This window comes from Amphibalanus amphitrite, unplaced genomic scaffold (assembly GCF_019059575.1).
Source record: "Amphibalanus amphitrite isolate SeventyFive unplaced genomic scaffold, NRLGWU_Aamphi_draft 000536F_arrow, whole genome shotgun sequence".
Taxonomy (NCBI): domain Eukaryota; kingdom Metazoa; phylum Arthropoda; class Thecostraca; order Balanomorpha; family Balanidae; genus Amphibalanus; species Amphibalanus amphitrite.
The window spans coordinates 130,058-150,326 of record NW_024882030.1 but is presented as its reverse complement, the minus strand read 5'-3'; the positions used below and the strand labels follow the sequence as shown (position 1 = coordinate 150,326).

General features: G+C 49.2%; 1 protein-coding gene and 1 long non-coding RNA gene across 3 annotated transcripts in view; both read left to right on the top strand.

Annotated features, from left to right (window-relative positions):
- Positions 1-2,736: 2,736 nt before the first annotated feature.
- LOC122393457 overlaps positions 2,737-20,269 on the top strand; it is a gene marked incomplete at its 3' end in the record, with an annotated part of 144,660 nt that continues 127,127 nt past the window's right edge. The window contains exon 1 of the mRNA XM_043389475.1: positions 2,737-2,821. The remainder of the gene's footprint in view (positions 2,822-20,269) is intronic.
- On the top strand, positions 8,136-12,361 carry LOC122393470. Of its 2 annotated transcripts, none has more exons than XR_006258697.1 (3): positions 8,136-8,649; positions 10,898-11,126; positions 11,957-12,361. It is a non-coding gene; the product is annotated as an uncharacterized LOC122393470 (long non-coding RNA). The 2 variants fall into 2 exon arrangements; XR_006258698.1 differs by having other exon boundaries at positions 8,136-8,667; positions 11,957-12,339.

Sequence of the window (20,269 nt, the reverse complement as noted above, 5' to 3'; positions counted from 1 at the left end):
GCCTGTCAAGGGCACCACGGACCTGTCAGGGCACCTCAGGCTTGTCAGGGCCCAGGAGCACTCTATTCCTTTCAGGAGCACCACAGGCCTGTCAGGGGCACCAGAAGCCTAGCAGGGGCACCGCAGGTCTGCCAGGGACACCACAGACCTGCCAGGGGCATCACAGGCTTGCCAGGGGCACCCACTGGCCTCGCAGGGGCACCTTGGGACTGTCAGGGGCATCACGTGCCTGTCTGGGACACTTCAGGCTTGTCAGGAGCACCACAGTCCTGTCAGGGCCCAGGGGCACCAGCGGCCTAGCAGGGACACCACGGCCTCGCAGGGGCACCACCGGCCTCGCAGGGGCACCACCGGCCTCGCAGAGGCACCATGGGCCTGTCGCTGGTACTTCAGGCTCGTGTAAGGAGCACCACAGTCCTTCCAGGGGCACCACAAACCTGTCAGGGGCACCTGCGGCCTAGCAGGGGCACCACAGGCCCGCCAGGGGCACCACAGGCCTGCCAGGGCAAAAACAAATAAATAAAAAAATGAAAATAGGGCACCACAAAAATTAAGTGGCCGAAATCAGTTGAGGTTTTAATTTTGGGTACAGGTAGGGGCACTACTTCGATTCATGACCCTCCCCTTGGAGTTTTCCTGGATCCGCTCCTGGTGCCAACGCGGCTACGGAGGCCAGGGGGACGCGTCCATGAGATTTAATTTCTGGACGGGAGTCTCCCCGAGATTTTGGTCGATTTTTTTTTTCTGGTCACGTTTTTTAACCAATTTGAGCATGCTGCGAAAATAAAGTGGCCGAAATCCGAGGAGAAAATGGATTTTGGGGGTAGGTGAGGTTTTGTGCCTCTGGGAGCCTGGCCCCCCCACTTTCGAAAACGTTCCTACACCTATGCTAAGGGTAGATTGCAGGGTACATTGGCTAAGGGTACATTGCATTTAACTTGGTAAAAATGGAATGCTTTCTTATTTTGAAAATGGTTTCACTGACAGGGTGACCGAAAATTTCCGATTTTTGGGGGGCCTGACCGACCGATTACCGAATCGGTCAGCACATCTTTTCGGTAACCGAATTTTTCGGTAACCGATTGACACCACTACTGTAATCTCTCCTAAGGCATTGCCTTCGGCACTGCACTGCTTCGCATTGAGCTGGTTCCGTGTTTTTTACATAATGACGTCACTTTCAGTGACTATGTAATCCCTGGACACTATGAACTCTGGCCTATTCAAGGCACTGGCCATTTTGAACACTGGACACATCGTGCCCTGGACATTATGAACTCTGGTCATTTTGAACACTGGACACATCGTGCCCTGGACATTATGAACCCTGGCCATTTGGAACACTGGACACATCGTGCCCTGGACATTATGAACCCTGGCCTCTTTGAATATACCCTATCTGCGGCCAGTTGGCCGCATTTGGACCATGCAATCCCTGGACATTATGAACTCTGGCCCATTTAACCCTATTCCTGGCGGGGGGGCCTCAGGAGCCCCCCCCCCTGAGGTTTTTTGGTTATTTCTCCCAAACGCGTTGAGCTAGGAAGCTCAAATTTTCTGACTTTTCCTAAAAGGCTTCTACGCAACATGTCTGAAAATTTTGAGTTGATCTGACCTCAGGTCAGGTCACCAGAGGCGGTTTGGTGACCCTACCTCAGAAAAGTTTGCAATCACGCCAGAGCTAGAGTTTTTGACCGATCAATGTCTTCTCTTCAGGCTTTAGTTAGGGTACCAGTATGTGCAATTTGTATATCTCGGAATTTTGATATCGGTGACCTAAGGTCAGGTCAGTTTCGCGACCTCCCCATTATAAGTCAATGGGGGAAAAATCAACTCCCTGTTTTTACCACTAAAACGGGTCGGAATGGCCCCATATACCATACATGACTTCATATACGATCAACCTTCACTACCTTGAGGTCTGTTTTGCTGTTGGGCAGCTGTGAGGTCATGTGACGTCATCAAAGGTCACCAAAGGTTTTTGGCCAATAACTCCGTACAGGAACAAGATACAGACGCGTTGATGGTCTCATTGTGTTCAGCTCGTCAAGACGCATCGAATGATATACATGATGACCTCGAGGTCACGTGACCTGAGGTCAACCTTTGACCTTGACCTTGCGAGGTCAACATATATATCATTCGATGCGGATTGACGAGAGGATCACGATGATGCCCTTAGTTTGTTCCTATCTTGACTAATTCGAAAGTTATTCGAGAAAAACTCTCTCCATATCTAGCGCCGCCATTTTGACTTTTTCGACCCCTGTGACGTCATTTTTGACCTGACCTGAAAATGACCTTTGTAAAAATTGTAGATCTTGACCGTGCGTATCCGATGCCGTTTACCGTTTGTCGCTATCTTGCTTCGTTCTCGAGATCTCGGGGGGGGGGGGGCCGAATCGGCCCCCCCCGCCAGTTTCTTGTCCCGGCGGAGCCCGCCAGGAATAGGGCTAAGGCACTGGCCATTTCGACACTGGGCATAACGGACCCTGGACATCATGAACCCTGGCCAGAATGAATGCTCCCCCATACTGAGCCCAGGTCCTGCTGCCACCTATCGTCGGTTGCTGGAACCAAAGGTGGCATACTGAGCCCAGGACCTGCTGCCACCTATCGTCGGTTGTCGGAACCAGAGGCGGCAGACTGAGCCCAGGACCTGCTGCCACCTATCGTCGGTTGTCGGAACCAGAGGCGGCAGACGGCCGTGGACTGTCGACCTTAGGGACTGCCAGTGGCCGCTGCACGTGTGGAGTGTCAGTCTGGGAGAGGCGTACCGAGTACGGACGGAGGAGAGGCCAGGTCGGACAGAGGAGACGAGGTGAGGTCAGCTGGTGGGGTCAGGGAGAGGACACAGAATGTCACACACCTCTGTGGGGATGAGGGGTTGGCACTGGCGGTCGCAGCCGCTAGCAAAAGGGGGGGGGGGCAAAGTCACACTCGCGGGAGAGAACATTTATCCGTAACCGGGGGGGGGGGGGGGGGGGGGTGATCGGCTAAGTTTTCACGTGTGTAGCAAAATCTACGCCACGAAGCGCCCTGCAGTTGGCATTACTTATGCTGCATCCATCTCATTCTTGCGTAAAATTTTTGAACTCACGGTGGCCAAATCACCAGTCCCATTTACCGTCCCATGGTGTGCCCACCGGTCGGGCCGCTGCACCATGGCGACGGATCGGTGCAGCATATACCGGAAGGTCGGGCACGCGGACTTATGACCCTACCACTATAGAACAATTCGGAAAATAACAAAAACCTCTTGCTTTGAACAAGCATGTGAAACCCAGAGAGCATTTTCAGACTATGACATTTACTCATATAGTCGTTTGGCGGCGGGAGAGTGTAGGTACACCGACCTCTGAAGACCCCACACAGGTTCTTGGCTTTCAAAATTGGCATCTAAGAGCCGGCGCAGACTCCTGCGGGGCTTCGCAACAGCTCTTTTGGGGCTCACTCAACCTGATTAGTCCTACTGCTAAAAATATTGTCCCTGGACCCTGGGGACTTCATCGGTCTCTGTCAGCCCCAGGACCCACACCGGCTCAATGGGGCCCGGCGCCGGAATATGAGGGAATCTGCGCGTGACCAACGTTATGCTCTTCAGGAGTCTGCGTGAGTCCTCAGAACTTCAGAAGCCCACCCCTGTGTTTTCACTTAGAGGCCAGTTTAGGGCCCTCAGAGACCAGTACAGGGCCTGCAAAGGCCAGCAGTTTGAGAGCATCAGAGACCGAGTTCGGTCCTCAGAGTTTAATGTGGGTCCTTAACCCGCGACCTGGTGGGGGGGGGGGCTATTTTTTGCCCCCCCTCCAGACTTTTCGATATATCTCCAGAACCGCTGCGCCGATCGTCACCAAACTCTCAGTACCCTCCCGGACATCAATTTTACACATGGTGACCAAAAATTTTTCCAAAGGCTATGATAGTTTGGCCGGAAATGACGTCAGAGTGACGTCATGTTCTGCCGTTTTCGACCCAAAAAAGGGTTTCGCGGGAAGAGCTGTCAGGCCTATAGCTTTGCAAATACAGAAAAATGATAAGGACATAAAAGCTGTAGAATTGACAGGGCTACAAAACCGCTATCTCGGATTTTTGAATTTTTTGGATTTTGACCCCCAAAAATCAAAAAATAAATTTTTTGGATATAATGATCGAAAAATCCAAAAAGTTTTTTTGAATTTCGCAAAAACCAGAATACATGTGATAGTCCCTACCGCCTTCCATCCACATACCAAATTTGAGATTGATACCTCTTTTTTTGGCGAAGTTATAGCGAAAAAACTGTTCAAAATTGATGACGTCAAATTTTCAAACTCAATTTTTAGCAATTCTAGACCCCGTAGCGCAAAACAAAGACCACCATTAGACTCCCCGTGACGAGCTGCATCAAATCAATACCCATTTTATGCAAAACTATCAACTTTAAAATTTGACCTTTCTTGGCCTGACCTTAACCTGACCTTGACCTGAACTTCACCAGAATGTGACCTAAGCCGTACCTGATAGTCTTAAAACCAGCACCATTGAGTTGGAAATGAAAAATTGGCCATAAAACATGCATCACACAACCTTAGTAGATTTGGGCTCATGTGACCTGACCTGTGACCCTTGGTGACCTGACCTGTGACGTGACCTGGTATTGTCAGTGACCTCTAATAGCAACATATCTACTAGGCAACTGACGCCTTATCGCTGATTCTCGACAAAATGCGTTTTCCTCGGTGTTATAGCGCATTCCCTAGAACACCCGTGAACGGTGAAACATTTCATTTTTGACCTGACCTGTGACGTCATCGGTGACCCCGAGGTCAATGAAATTTGGTTTCCGTTGACAAATTTGACAGGCCTTTCGAACGCCGTTTGAATTTTGCGGATCCGTCCAGTAGTTTCGGAGATACGAGGGGGGGGGCAAAAAATAGCCCCCCCCCCCCACCAGGTCGCGTTATAAACAGACCCCACCAGGGCGCGGGTTAAAGGCCAGCATGGGACCCTTAGAGGTTAACGTGGGGCCCTAAAAGATCGGCACCGGCCGGCATTGGACCCCAGAGGCCAGCAGAGGGCCCTCAAAGGCCTAGGTTGGCCCTTATAGGCCGGCATCGGGTCTTCATCAGCCAGTGTTCAGAAAATATACATTACACCGCATTGTGGAGACACAACAGCCGACTGCTATGGCAAGCAAGTTGGACAGCGCCTCCGACCAGGGTCACAACACGCGAAATGAGAATCGGTTCGGGCTGCCACGAATTCGAACGGAGGCAGGCAGGCGACAACTTTTGTACAGCGGTGTCTCAGAGTGCGACGAATTCATGCATCGTTACAATGGTCGTCCAGTATTCAAAACCGCCGTGAAACGCTATACTTGCTGGAGCGTGATTCAAACTGAATGATCGACTTGTATGCATGTGTGTGCTTACTGCTTTTGCTTGAATTGTGTGTATCTGTTTTGCTATGTCAACTTTTTTAACGTTTGACGTTGCGTTGATGAAAAGCCGCAATAGCGGATTTGGCGTGAATACAATGAACGAACGAATGAACGAACGAGTGCGGGCCCTCATTGGCACCTAAAGGTTAGTCTTGGCTTGGGACAACAGGGCCCAGAGACACAAGTAAGGCCACCAGAGACCGGTGTGAGACCCTCAGACGCCGGTTGGGGCCGCTGAGGCCGGTTCAGAGGCCCTAAAAGGCCAGTGGAGGGCCCTCAGAGGTCGATGTGGGCTCTTAGCGGTCAATGTGGGCGCTTGACCGCCACTGAAGGGCCCTCAGAGGTCAGTGTAGGACACTTAAAGAACGATGTGTGAGCTAATAATAGTTCGGCGTGGGTTTCTTGAGCCTCGAGACAACCGAATAAGAGCCAGGGCCCCATACGCCCATGGGGGTCCATCGGTTACTGGGGGGGGGGGGGGGCAAATGATATGATGACCCCCTTATTTGCCTTTGGGGGGCCATGGCCCTGATGCTCCCCCCCCCCCGCAACCGCCACTGCGTACACATTACACAGGCCTCTGAGATCACACTAGCTCATGCAAGATCTACGCAGGCCCCTGAGGTCTTACGCTAATCCTTAAGGAACCAGCCCGGCATACGGGGTCACCACAGGCTTATGAGTTGTACAGCACCGACCCATGAGGTCGTACTTTAGTGTCGTAGAGCCACGCTCATTTGGCAGGGCCCACTCGTCACTGCCGAAGAGGGTCTCATGCCAGTCAATGCTGGGCCTGGGCCTACGATAGCCTCCAGTAAACCCACGCTGATATAAGATATTCCATATAAGTTAGAGTATATCTCACATCCGGCCATACTCGTGAACCGGTGCCAGCGACGCTGACCGCCAAATTGACAGAATGCGAAACTTATGAGTGAAATTTACTTCCTTTGATGGCGCAAGGAAGACCTTTCATTAACCCGCGCCCTGCTGGGGGTCCTGGATTTCCACGCCCTGCTGGGGGGGGGGGTGTTTGAACACCCCCCCTTGTAACTCGGCTCCTGGGCCACGTAGCGATACGCGGAAGGCGGCGTTCGAAAGAGCGTAAAAAATAATGACGAAATCACTTCGGTCAATTTTTTGGTCAGGTCAAAGGTCAGGTCACCAGAGGTCATTGAAGGCAAAATTTCGCCGATTTCCAGGTCGAATGTCGAAAATTTCCAAGAAGCCAACGCATAACTCGGGAACCAATAGAGCTACAGCGCCGCGGAAAAGCGCATTCGATAGCCCTATTAACGCCCTTTCTGAGTAATTCTCTCAGATTTGACCTAACGTCAACGGTTTTGCCTGCAGGGGGCAAAAACTGCAAAAAATAGCCGATTTTTCGAAAACAGTTTTTCTGCAATAACTTTTGACCCAAGCCTTGTACGAGCTTACTTTTACCGGCATCGTGTTCCTCTCGTCAAGACGCATCGAATGAACTATGACTTGACCTTTAAAGGTCAACTTGAAAATTTGACCTCAGGTCAAGGTCATGACCTGACCGGAAAGGTTCATGTTGCATACCAGTCGATCCGTATCGTCGAGCTGAATACATCTAAGGCGTTTTCATCGCTCTAGCATGCCTCTATCAAAAGTTATTTGCGAAAAACTGTTAGATACCATTCGTGACCTAAGATGACCTCAGGGCATAAACAAGGGTCACGGACACCATTTTAAAGTTCAGTGTGTCTAAACCACTTGTAATTCGGTGTTTGGGAGTGTTTATAATGTCTTTCATCCAAAAGAGGCGCATTTCAATTTTCTCCCATTGACTTATAATGGGGAGGTCGCAAAATTGACCTGACCTTAGGTCATCGATATAAAAATTCTGAGATATACATTTTGTACATGCTATTGCTCTTAGCAATCGCTGAAAGTTTCAAAGCGATCGGTCACTCGGTGTAGCTATGACAGACATTGAAAGTTTTTATGAGGTGAGGTCACTTCAAGTGACCTGGTGACCTGACCTTGAATGACCTTGGTCTGAAATTTTCACAACATGTGTAGAATTGATGTATGATAAGGTGTACCAAAAACGGCGGCGCTCCGCGCCGCCGTTTTTGAGATATTCGCGAAAAACCACAAGGGGGGGTGTTCAAACACCCCCCCCCCCAGCAGGGCGCGGGTTTTAATGAACGAGAAAATGAAACACACAAAAAGTTTTTGTAGGACATTTGTTCGATCTGAAAAGGTGTGGCCAAAAGATAGTATGGCCCCACCTTTCAGCACCGAAGGGGGGCCATGGCCCCCGTGCCCCCCCCCCCTGGGAGCGCCTATGTTTGCTCTTTTCATGATGTTAGCCCCAGAGCAGAACCAACAGAAATTAACAGAATCAAACAAACAACCCACATTCAGACCCCAACCTAGGCCGCCCTGCCGTAATATCATTAGGCACACAAGTTCACAACGGCTTACAATTGATATGTAACTTCTGCGCCAGTTTTGTAAATGGGCGCGTCTTCGGATATGGCTGCACAATCGTGAAGTTTTTTTGGGTCTGCTTTTTCCAGTAGAGGTAAATGAGTGCAAAGCTGTGTTCTGTAAAGGAATCTTGTGTTTTGTGGCTGTTTCACCATAAACGCATTGGCGCTTATTTAATGCACGGTCGTTGGCCATGGTCAGAGAGAAAATTTGTTGATTAGCTACCTGGCCCAAAGGGGGGGGGGCAGTTGGGCAAACTACGGGGAGGTAATCACGAACTTGATTAATCAAGTTCATGATTATGACGTCATGAAAATGGGGCGTGGCATGACCATATAAGGAGTTGTAATCAAGATTTTGATTACTTTTCGTGCACCGAACTATTCAAGTGTTTCGTTTCGATTGTTATAATGTCCATATCGACACGATTTTTTACCAGGTGAAACGCAATATTCTATTCTCCCGAAATGATATGGACCGGTAGCAGTGGGATATGTACTTTAGCTCATATGGCGAAAGATAAACTGCTAGCCTAACTTTTTCAGAAAAGTGATATTTTTTAAAGCCCTTTTTAGGCGGATATTATTCTTTTATCCACATTTTTACGTTTCTAATTTAAAAATAAATCATTGAACATTCATTTTACACACGTCTTAAATTGGTCGTAATAAAGATTTCTTCGAAAAGGCACCGTCGCCTATTAGCACGCCGCCATTTGTCGTGTTGTCGGTGTGTGGGTGAGGCCGGAAATTGGCGCCGAATTATTGGTAATTTGGTTCTTATAGGTAAAATTAGCATTTTTTAAAAAAATTTAGGTCATGTTTGTAAATTTGAATAGCCTCAACCTTCATGTGCGTCGGTATAAATGTTGAAATATCGCGATAGAATTTATGATGTATGATTTATGATGAATGTATTAGCATACCCTTTGTGTCTAATTTTCAACAGATCAATGCAGGAGGGTAAGGTGCCCATTAGCTGGAAGTCATCATCTGTGATTCCAATCTTTAAGAAAGGTATGAGATATGACCCTCTTAATTATAGACCGATAAGCCTAACATCAACATGCTGTAAGACAATGGAGCGAATTGTATGTGCTCGCCTGAGACATTATCTTGAAAGTAATGAACTACTATCTCCATATTAGTTTGGCTTCAGATCAGGGAGATCAACTATGGAACAACTTCTGCTGTTTTACAACTCAGTTTCTCTTAACACAGATAGAGGACTTGTAACTGATGTGATGCTCTTTGACTTTAGTAAAGCCTTTGATGTTGTGAGCCATGAATTGCTACTAACAAAATTGAGCTTGATTGGTGTTAATGGATGTATGCTACAATGGATATCGTCGTTCCTTACTGATAGAACCATGAGAGTCTGTGTGAGAGGTCTTTTCAGCCAACCTAAACATGTATCTAGTGGTGTACCGCAGGGCTCTGTGATTGGTCCTCTTTTGTTTTTGATTTATATTAATAACATAGCATCCCAATTGCACAGCACATATGCAATATTTGCAGATGACCTAAAGATGTTTGCTTGCACGAACTATGATACTTACAATGATCAATCTCAAAATCACATGAGGAGAGCCCAAAATGACATTGATACATTGCACTCCACTGCAGCTTCCTGGGGCCTCCATATGAACCCAAAGAAGTGTGCGGTGCTCCGTTTCTCCAAACGAAGAGCTGACCTTGCTGTGCCTAAATATTTCCTTGATGGAGTGCCCATCCAGCCTGCGACCTCCCACGTTGACCTCGGTGTAACCATCGATGTAGACCTGAAGTTCCATGAGCACGTCCAATCCACTGTCCACAAGGCTGGTGGGCTGGCTCACAGTCTTTTGAAGTCCACAGTCTGTAGATCCTCTGAATTCATGCTTTTCCTTCTCACCACTCATATTCGTCCAATAATTGAATATTGTTCATGCGTGTGGTCCACTGGATATTCTAAAGACTTGCATCTGCTAGAAAATGTACAAAGAAAATGGACAAAACACATCTCCGGGTTGTGTAACCTAAGTTACTGCGATCGTCTAAAAACACTTGACTTGTACTCAGTTCAGGGTAGACTATTAAGAGCTGACCTCATCCAGTGCTGGAAGGTCTTCCATGGACACTCTTGTATATCGCCTAAAGACCTGTTTGACCTGGCCCCCCAAGGTCGAACCAGAGGACACTGCTTTAAGATTCTCCTGTCACATAGTCGCACTGATGTTAGAAAGCGTTTCTTCTCTGTTCGATGTGTACCTATATGGAATTCATTGCCTGAGGAAGCAGTATGTACTCCTAACTTGAAAACCTTTAAACAATTGTTACACGCCCACCTTCATGACTCTCTGTATGCATACACTTAGTTTAGATTAGGTTAGGACATTGTCGATATTCTCATTGCAAGTCTCTAGTTTACTGATTTTGTTGCCAACTATCACATTGGAAGACGCTCGATTCCAGTTGTAGTGTGTACTCTGATGGCCTTATTGGCAGTTGTGTACCCAGAGAACTGGCGCATCTCAGAATCTTGGGTTCCTTATCCTATCCCGGACCATCCCCAATCACATCCTAATAAGACCAAGGGAACCCTACCAGGTAAGAATACCAGGTAAGAATGATGATTTTGTAGGCTATCATGGCGCATGCTTTCCGCGGTATTATATTTTAATTATTTACGAAATGTATTGCTATTTACAGGGTAATAGTTTATTTTAAAGTAAATAATAGGCCTATTTTGTTGTTTGGGGCAATTGTTGATTAGAGAGGCACATTTAACTGCCCACAGTAGCTAGAAATGTTATGGCCTGGCAGGTTGTGCGAAAGTTTGCAGTGTGGCCATATCATTTATTCAGTCAATTGTCTGTGCAAGCAGGGACCAATAGGATATATCTTCTAGTTTTTAATGAAAAGTTAAATTTGGGCTTATGCTAGGTTATTCATACTTGCATTCTAAGTGGCTTTGTCATGGATTCATAGAACAATAATAGAAGTGGTGACTGCAAATGTGTCTGTTTTTCCACAGCTCATCAAAGCACCACCTCCTCGCTGTAGCAGTGGGCGTCGCCGTCACCACAGTATTGTTCAGGAAGCTCGTGATAATGGTACCTATGGTCTCACGTTGAGGAACGCTCAATCAAAAAATGATATGATGAATTTCTTTGGAATTAAGCGGACTAAGTACAGCTACATTTGTATTATGTGCATCGCTCATGCAAGACAGCAGGCCAGGATGCAGGGACACACAGCTGCAGGTATGTATGAATTGTTTTTGCAATAGATGGTTGTAGTGTTTTGTTTTGTCGCTGGTGTGTCACGTTCAGTTTTGTGCATCACGTTCAGACACTACAGTGGTCCAGTCCAGTGTACATTTTGCACACTCAAGCTGGGCATGCTGAAAATAATTCGCTGGAGCTCCTTTAGTGTAATCTCATGAAGTTGCCTGGCACAACTTGAGAACTTTGCGAGCTCACATGACTCATCCCCAGTTTTGTCCTGACACAGCCCAATCTAATCCTTTTTCAAGATACAGGCATTGTCTAATGTTTTCAAAACAATTTATTCTAATCTAAATGCAGAAACTTCTTCACTAATGCATGTGTAATTTGTACCTACATTTTCCAAACTGCTGAGTCTGAGGCATTGTACATTATTTTCACATCATGTGCCAAAATGTAGTACCTATCAGTGCCCTGCGCCAACTCATCAGGTCCATGTCTTGTCTTGTTTGCCTTGTTACATCCGCCTACCTCTCCTCCATCATTTCTTCCTTCCATCTTTCCTTGCTTCCTTCCTCACTCCCTCCCCTCTCCTCTCCTCTCCTCTCCTCTCCTCATGTCTCCTCTCCTCTCTCCCCTCCCCTCCCCTCCCCTCCCTCCCTCCCTCTCTCCCTCCCTCCCTCCCTCCCTCTCTCTCTCTCTCTCTCTCTCTCTTTCTCTCTCTCTCTCTCTCTCTCTCTCTCTCTCTCTCTCTCTCTCTCTCTCTCTCTCCCCTTTACTCTTTCCCTCCTCTCCTATTCTTTCTCCTCCATTTTCTCCCACGCAATGTTAAGTGTACCTATAATTTGGTTATGAACATTTTGCAGGGGATGAGCTGGAGAACCTGCATCGCATTCTCCAAGAGACGACGGAAGCCAACGGAGGCCCGCAAAACTTTCCATCCCATAATCGTGAATGGAGAGCTGGGCGGGGAAGACGCGGTATTCGTCGAGGCCCAGGAGGTGGTATCGGCGCCACCAGACCAAGCATTCCTGCTGTGGCAGGCCACCTTTTGGATTTTTAACATCAAAACTCCTAAAGACATGGTCAATCTGAATTGGTTTCTGAGAACCAAAGTGTTTGGTGGGGTGAAGGCCGATGTGCCGCCATCAGCGGCGGCCATTGCGACCGTGAAGCAAGTGGAGTGAGATCCCCGTAGAGCATGCCGCTGCGGGGTGTCGGAAGCGTTTGCCAATTCTTTGAGCCTTCCACTGGAAGGACTATAAATACACATTTCTTGAAATATATCTTTGATCTGTGCTTGGTTACACGGGCTCTGGGTTGTGACGCTATTCGTCCAATATATGTGGTCGACGGTCGTATGCAGATTATCATTTGAGCTGACTTATGGTCAGGCCGCTTATCGCGGACAGCGGTGTTCTTGCTCGGGGTGGTCTTTTTTCAGCTCCGTGTTCGGCAATGTGAGCGAGCAAGCGCGAGAAGAGGTGTGCTCGTGCACAAGTTCACATGTGTGTGCCACATCCCTAACTCGTCTAAAGCTTACAGCTATTGAGTCTCTAGCCACCCACCAAAATTGAAAAACAATCGGTGACGCCGTTCCGGAGATACAGAAATAAGGTGCGCGTGTGCAAATATATCCTATCCCCGATTCGTCCAAAGCTTATAGCTAATCCGCTTCCAGCCACACACAAAATTTGAACAGGCTCGGTCAAGTCATTCATGAGAAACATTAACTGCAACATAAATTCCATCCCACCAAAACTGATTGATTTTGTCTATTATATACACCATTACCATTGTATCTTTTAATTAGCTGCATTGTTCAACGGTCGCCAGTAGCACGATCAGCGCGATCAAAATCGTGATTAGCCAGCTGAATGCGAAATCAAGATCATGATTAGCCAGCTGGCTGCGTAATCAAGAAGTTGATCATCGGACTCCCGGGACGACGCCTCGTAATCAAGTTGTTGATTACGTTTTGGTTGCAATCTACCGCCTCACGATTTTCAACTTGAATCATTCAAAGATTACACTTGTAGAGTGACTTCTTCTCTATCGGTCTTAAAATTTTCGTGCATCTCCGTAGACCCTGAATCGAGATTCGGCCGTTTTCGTGACGGGCTGCAAACATGAACAAATATGGGCATAAAATAATCATGAACTTGATTAATCAAGTTCTTGATTACCTCCCCGTAGTTTGCCCAACTGGGGGGCCAAAAGATAGTATGGCCCCACCTTTCTGAGCCAAAGGGGGGGCCATGGCCCCCGTGGCCCCCCCCCCCCTGCGACCGCCAGTGGGGGTTGGCCAAACAGTGTGGTCTTTGTCGGTATTTCCCAGGGGCTCGTTCGCAGCGCTTGGTATCGTGTGGCGTGTTGTAGGTATGGCCGAAGCCGATAGTTATACAAGGGTATACCCATGTTTTGTTCTTTTCCATGTTTTTTCTGCACTTAGTCTAAAAAAATGTTTGTTAGCGCAACACATGGGTATTGAGATATAATGCTCTGAGTCTGAGCCTTGGTCTGACGTCAGCCCACAAGGCTATATAAGCCCCTCACCCTAACCCACCCTAGCCTTCTACCAGAGGAGCTTGGCGTTCCGTGTGCTGCGTAGGTGTATTATCTCAGGTAATACACCATGCTGGATTATCTCAGATTAGGTTTAATCGGGGGTGGGGTCTTTACCTCAGTGGATTATCATGGCAATTTACTACACTAATAAGTGTCATGTCAATATTCAGGACATCATAAAACATGATTAGAAGCAAAATTAACAATCTGAAAACTATTTGGGCGCCAGCTTCCGTTTTACCGCGGGGAAGTCCCCCTTGTCGACTGGCGCGGTTCGCTCCATGCACGTGGGGGAGGGGAAGTCCCTTTCTGCCGTTGGGCGCGACTGGCTGGCGGTTGCCATGGAGACGTCTCAGCTACCAGGATGAGGAGCTTGTCTGAGGAGTTTGTTCTGGTCAAGGCCCTATATACCGGTCAGGTCAGATTTGTCGACGTATTTCCTATGTGACTTTTATCTTATTACGTTTTATAGAATCGTTATAGTTATTGTCGGGGTGTTATCCTTATTTATCTTAATTATTACGTTTTATAGAATCGTTTAAGTTATTGTCAGGATGTTAGAAAATAGCGTTGAATAGCTACAATGTCTCTTGCTGACCCCTGGTTACCTAATAGCAGACCTTATGTCAGGAACGGATAGATTATAACTTTAAGAGATGTCAGTCGGATACCAACGTTTGTGGTATAATGAATCCAAGCCATTGTCATCCCGGTTTGGTATTGGCTTTCCAATGATTTGGGATGACCATCACTGATGGGTAATCCGCAGCGAAGGAGGGCTGTGCCTCACCACGGCCTGTATACTGGAAAACGCGTCCATGTGGACCACGGCTCGGAGATCTGACCGGTACGGCGGGCCGTGTCTACCTCTCTCTCTCTCTCTCTCTCTCTCTCTCTCTCTCTCTCTCTCTCTCTCTCTCTCTCTCTCTCTCTCTCTCTCTCTCTCTCTCTCTCTCCCCTCTCCCTCTCTCTCTCTCTCTCTCTCTCTCTCTCTCTCTCTCTCTCTCCCTGGCTCCAGTTGCTCTCTACCTGTGTTTCTGCTGACTGAACACACAGACACGGAGCCGATCCACGGCCGAGTCAGCCGACGGAGACATGACACCGAGGGGTCGGGTGACCGGTGCTTGGTGTCGGCGGTAGAGGTCAGGGGGTCAGCGGGGGGGAGGTTGTGGAGGGGAGTGATACGGTGAGAGTCCGTGAACACCCTCGGCTGAGTTCACGGCGGGTGGGGAAAAACAGACATGCAACTTCGTACGAACCAACTGTGGATGAAACTTCGTACTGTAACGGTGCTGCTGGGCGGCTTGGCGGTGCTCATGTGCCGTGTGAGTGACGAGTGGCTGTTACGGAGTGTAATCGTCCGCCTCGGAGGACGACACCGGGTGGGCAGATGTATCGTCTCCTCTTTAATGCCCGTCTGATTCCCACATGACACTGGCTCCGTCGTCGTGCAGTACAAATTTATTTGAGAGGCTTGCAATTTCCTTACAACATATAGTCTTCACTGCTCGGGGAGGAATAGGTTCAATTTGGAAGGGATGGGATTCGTCACCGGCTGATGGAATTGCTTGGCTTTAAACCCCAGGGCAAGGCCTTCCCATGTTCCCATTTCGTATCCGTTCGATGCCAAGGGCTCTATCCCATCAGAGAAATTTATGCAATTCGAGCGTGAGTGTCTAGCTCCCACTGGTCCTTAATATAGCCATTCATTACTCCCTTTCGGTCGCACACGCGTCATTGATTCGGTCATGCATACATACACCTACGAAGAACATTCGGCTAGACAAACCGACCCTCCCGTTTCCATCTAATCCCCCCAGTGGCGCTGAATTGGCATAGTTATATCCCGAGGTGAGTTTATGCCCTGTTTGATACTTATGTGCGTATAAGGAGGTGTTAACCCCTTTAAATCCCTGAATCCTAAGCAAATTGGCACTGGGTGTCCTTCTGACCCCATTTACGTTATTACTCTCTTCCATTGAAGCTACGTTTCTCATGCGCTCCCGGCCACTGCCTGCTCTTCAATCGCGTGCACTGCCACAGTGCATACATTTCCATCGACTACCTCTCTCTCGCTCGCGCGCACTGCCACAGTGCGGATAATTTCGCCCAAGCTCAAAGGAAACAACGGTTGTACGCACCTCTGCCGGTCTGTCGACTCGGTGCTGTGGGTGGTCCGGTTGTGCCTCAGTTGAGGGGTAAGTTCCTAAATGATAATACTCTCGGCGGAGCCACTCCGCATAACAACTCTACATTTCCATCGACCACCTCTCTCTCGCTCGCGCGCGCACTGCCACAGTGCGGACAATTTCGCCCAAACTCAAAGGAAACAACGGTTGTACACACCTCTGCCGGTCTGTCGACTCGGTGTTGTGGGTGGTCCGGTTGTGCTTCAGTTGAGGGATAAGTTCCTAAATGTTTATACTCTCGGCGGAGCCACTCCGCGAAACCATAGCTCCGTGTTTCTACTGAACACCTCGGCGGAGCCACTCCGCGACACTATAACTCGGCAACCTTGCCCTCGTTTATCGCTCTTACACTCTTACATATTAGCCCTAGCCCTTCAAAGCCCGGTCGACACGGACGGCTAGCCGCTCGGTGCCTTTGCTATACTTCATGGGAATACGCAGTAGAATTCATCGAGTCACGGAATAATCATTTTCCATCTCGCAGTGATCGACGGCGTCAGCAGAGTCAAAACAGGCACAGGGGCCTGGCTCGAACCAGCCTCTTCCCGGCTAGTTGGATTGTCTCGGTATTTATCCTACTTTGTTGTATGGTTTAGTCCAATCGCGTCGATATATGTTACAATCATTGGGAGCAAGATAAAGAATACAGCAGATGAGAGAGAGAGAGAGAGAGAGAGAGAGAGAGAGAGAGAGAGTGAGAGAGAGAGAGAGGGAGAGGGATAGGGAGAGGGAGAGGGAGAGAGAGAGAGAGAGAGAGAGAGAGAGAGAGAGAGAGAGAGAGAGAGAGAGAGAGAGAGAGAGAGAGAGAGAGAGACCGGGTTACGAGAACATTGTTATGGGTTGGTCCATTTCGATGTTTCCCCGTACTCGCTCACATTTGGCCAGGTATTCACGTCCGTTAGATAAATGTCGCCCTTGTCATCACTCCTGACCTTTCTTATACTCATGCCGCTAAACTTTCAAGGTTTTATTCACGCAATACACCTCGGAGTAAACAAACCAAATTCAAGCGCAGTCCTCATGATTACCAGACGCACCCTCGCCTTGATTTTTGTTTCAAAACAAAATATAACATCGCGCTATCCGTTACCTAAATCTACACACCCGCGCAGCAAACCTTCCCATCGCGTAACATAACTCTTCATTTCCGACCAGCCCTGACGCAGTGATTCGACAGTGATTTAATTAAAAACTGAGTCCCGAGTCCTATCGAACTACCCAATAAATTTACCCAATCAACGCTTTGTCCCCCCCCTTAAAATAATGAAGCTTACATGGTGTTGTCGCTATGTGCCTAATCCTTACGCTCAGCCCGAGAAAGGTAGCTCTGAACCATCAGCCGGTTGGTGCAAATCACGGAGTGAATATATGAGGGACGGGAGCTGAATGGTTGCATGTTGGCAAGGATTGAGCAGACTTCCTTTCTGTGGCAATTCTTACTCGAACGGCGTTGTTGACCAAGCCGGTCACCGAGAGGTCGATGATGACAGCAGTTTGTCCGTTGTCGATGGCTGAGAGCGTGCACTTTCCTCGATCCAGCTCTCGATCACTGTCGTACTGGATCTTCCCTCGTCAGCTGCTGCCCGTCGCGCTCCTCCCGTCGTACTTCATCCTCCGTGCACTGCCGTGTCCTCTGCGCTCCGCCCAGTCGGACTCGATGCTCCGTGCACTCCGGTGCCCTGTGCACTCCTCGGTCGGACTAGATGCTCCGTGCACTCCGGTGCCCTGTGCACTCCTCGGTACCTCCTCCATGACTCCTCGTTCCTTTATACCCAGATTACTATCGCGTTGGTGTTCCAGGTGTGATAAGCATGGCTAGATATTCGTCGGTGTGGCGTGATAGGCCTAGTATCTTTATCTGTATGATGACTCATGAGTGGCATCGGTCCTGGTTATTGACTTTCTTCCAGCTGGTTGTAATTGGGCCGGGTGCAGTGCTTATCACTTTTGCTATCTTCTTGCCATCTGTCGTGCACACCTTTGTTCTGCTGGGAAGCTGAGGTACACTGTCCGGCGTCGGCGCTTTATTGCTTGGTTTGGTTGTAATCACGATATCTCGGGTATGTATGGTCCGCCATGGTCATTGAACTTCCCAGCTGTTCCTGTTTTGGCCGAACGCTTGTGATATTAGCGAATTCGTCAGTTATTACTCTGTTTGCTGGACGCTCATTTGTCCCAGCTGCCGTCCAGTATCAGAAGTCCCCGACCGTCGGCGTCGCTGCTCGTCAGGTGAATGCCAGATATGGGCATTGGCGTGTCCCACTCCCGGCACGGAACATCTGCTCTTCTGGACGTACATATTTGCACCTCCGATTCCGCAGGGAGGGTGACTGGGACTTTTGGTTAGCATCTGTCGGCGGCTGATAATTTCGTCGGCGTGAGTGTAATTTTGATGGCTTGACGCCTTCTATTTGCGGCGCTTGCGGCATGATACGGCCCGAGGGGTCCCTGCGTCAGCTGTCTCTTGTTTGACATGCTCACACCGGTGTCGATCCACTAGGTCGAGGCGGTGCCGGTGGCGATATCCCAGGCGCAGGTGCAGAGGGTTGGCGCACAGGATGCCGGCCGATTGCGCTTTGGAGAGATAAAGTTCCGTTATGAGCTTTTCCTGTAGATGCGGGCGGGGAGGCGGCAGTGTTTACACCTCTGCAGTGCCAGGTGTAGCCCGTTTTTGGCGTGGCCCTCGCCTTGATTTTTGTTTCAAAACAAAATATAACATCGCGCTATCCGTTACCTAAATCTACACACCCGCGCAGCAAACCTTCCCATCGCGTAACATAACTCTTCATTTCCGACCAGCCCTGACGCAGTGATTCGACAGTGATTTAATTAAAAACTGAGTCCCGAGTCCTATCGAACTACCCAATAAATTTACCCAATCAACGCTTTGTCCCCCCCCCCTTAAAATAATGAAGCTTACATGGTGTTGTCGCTATGTGCCTAATCCTTACGCTCAGCCCGAGAAAGGTAGCTCTGAACCATCAGCCGGTTGGTGCAAATCACGGAGTGAATATATGAGGGACGGGAGCTGAATGGTTGCATGTTGGCAAGGATTGAGCAGACTTCCTTTCTGTGGCAATTCTTACTTGAACGGCGTTGTTGACCAAGCCGGTCACCGAGAGGTCGATGATGACAGCAGTTTGTCCGTTGTCGATGGCTGAGAGCGTGCACTTTCCTCGATCCAGCTCTCGATCACTGTCGTACTGGATCTTCCCTCGTCAGCTGCTGCCCGTCGCGCTCCTCCCGTCGTACTTCATCCTCCGTGCACTGCCGTGTCCTCTGCGCTCCGCCCAGTCGGACTCGATGCTCCGTGCACTCCGGTGCCCTGTGCACTCCTCGGTCGGACTAGATGCTCCGTGCACTCCGGTGCCCTGTGCACTCCTCGGTACCTCCTCCATGACTCCTCGTTCCTTTATACCCAGATTACTATCGCGTTGGTGTTCCAGGTGTGATAAGCATGGCTAGATATTCGTCGGTGTGGCGTGATAGGCCTAGTATCTTTATCTGTATGATGACTCATGAGTGGCATCGGTCCTGGTTATTGACTTTCTTCCAGCTGGTTGTAATTGGGCCGGGTGCAGTGCTTATCACTTTTGCTATCTTCTTGCCATCTGTCGTGCACACCTTTGTTCTGCTGGGAAGCTGAGGTACACTGTCCGGCGTCGGCGCTTTATTGCTTGGTTTGGTTGTAATCACGATATCTCGGGTATGTATGGTCCGCCATGGTCATTGAACTTCCCAGCTGTTCCTGTTTTGGCCGAACGCTTGTGATATTAGCGAATTCGTCAGTTATTACTCTGTTTGCTGGACGCTCATTTGTCCCAGCTGCCGTCCAGTATCAGAAGTCCCCGACCGTCGGCGTCGCTGCTCGTCAGGTGAATGCCAGATATGGGCATTGGCGTGTCCCACTCCCGGCACGGAACATCTGCTCTTCTGGACGTACATATTTGCACCTCCGATTCCGCAGGGAGGGTGACTGGGACTTTTGGTTAGCATCTGTCGGCGGCTGATAATTTCGTCGGCGTGAGTGTAATTTTGATGGCTTGACGCCTTCTATTTGCGGCGCTTGCGGCATGATACGGCCCGAGGGGTCCCTGCGTCAGCTGTCTCTTGTTTGACATGCTCACACCGGTGTCGATCCACTAGGTCGAGGCGGTGCCGGTGGCGATATCCCAGGCGCAGGTGCAGAGGGTTGGCGCACAGGATGCCGGCCGATTGCGCTTTGGAGAGATAAAGTTCCGTTATGACCTTTTCCTGTAGATGCGGGCGGGGAGGCGGCAGTGTTTACACCTCTGCAGTGCCAGGTGTAGCCCGTTTTTGGCGTGGCCACCCAATTGGCGTGCGACCGATAAGAGGGGTCGGCGCTACGTCGGGTCCAGGTGGGGTAGGCCATCTGCCGCCTGCGCCCTGTTGACCCGCGTT